The 1,077-nt window shown below is 34.7% G+C and overlaps 1 non-coding gene across 1 annotated transcript; it reads left to right on the top strand.

The window, feature by feature from the left end:
• Nucleotides 1–28: 28 nt before the first annotated feature.
• Trnak-uuu (transfer RNA lysine (anticodon UUU)) lies at nucleotides 29–120 on the top strand. The gene is given in 2 exon segments: nucleotides 29–65; nucleotides 85–120. It is a non-coding gene; the product is annotated as a tRNA-Lys (tRNA).
• Nucleotides 121–1,077: the final 957 nt, after the last annotated feature.

Below are 1,077 nucleotides of genomic sequence, written 5' to 3'. Positions count from 1 at the left end.
ATCTAGTATTTCAACTAAATTTCAGCCCGCCCGCATAGCTCAGTCGGTAGAGCATCAGACTTTTATAGGTCAACCTTACAAGTAATCTGAGGGTCGCGGGTTCAAGTCCCTCTGCGGGCGTATGGTATTTTTTTTTTAAATACCAACTGACCATGGTTCTGAGATATAAACGTCTTGTTTTTAAGCGATTTAAATTGAAACTTTCCATCAAAATTTAATGAAAGGTTTATATTTTCAAATAGCAAATTAATAATGACGAAGATGTTTTATTCAATTATTCATGGATCTCGAATTAATTGAAACAAAAGCAGTATTTATTAATAGAAATATGGTAGAATGTGAGATTTAAGTGAAACTTAGCTAAACGTTTATTTAAATCAGAAGTTATCCTCTTGACACGTGTATCAGAAATGTTACCACCACTATCGTGTTTTTTCATTTACCGTTGGGTAAGCTAATCTAATTAACTGGAGTCATCAATCTTCTATTGCTTTTGTGTAGTCCCACACTCAGTCCTGATCTAATACGTGTAAGATGAGAGATATTGAAATCAAACACGGTGATATCGTCTTATTTTCATGAATGGTATGGTATACTCCAGCCATCATCATCTAACTTATGCGTTGTTTTTAAGAGTGCAGAGTATAGTTTCATTGATATTTAGCTGCTGTTTCTAAAAGTTGAAGCGACCACGTTGAGTTTCCTACGCTCGTCAACACACGTCTTTCGTGCATTTACAGCAACAGTTTCACTAAATTTTATTTTATTGAAATTTATACTTTAAAGTATTAATTAACAGGAAAAAAAAAAAATGAAAGTATTCAGTTTTCCTAAAAATCATTACACGTCGTATCTAAGTAAGAAACGAACATTATATCGTGTGTATAAAACACTGTTGTCATAAACTAGCCTGAAGTAATCAGCTGTCTTACTGTAAACACGTGTGAAGCGCAATATAGACTTTCTACTTCTGCTTTATACTCAATATATTGACCTAGAAACAGCCCGCCCGCATAGCTCAGTCGGTAGAGCATCAGACTTTTATGTTAACCTTAGAGGCAATCTGAGGGTCGCGGG

The sequence above is a fragment of the Octopus bimaculoides genome, unplaced genomic scaffold (assembly GCF_001194135.2).
Source record: "Octopus bimaculoides isolate UCB-OBI-ISO-001 unplaced genomic scaffold, ASM119413v2 Scaffold_3544, whole genome shotgun sequence".
Classification (NCBI taxonomy): Eukaryota; Metazoa; Mollusca; class Cephalopoda; order Octopoda; family Octopodidae; genus Octopus; species Octopus bimaculoides.
The sequence above is the reverse complement of the archived record's forward strand: the minus strand, read 5'-3'. Positions and strand labels throughout refer to the sequence as shown.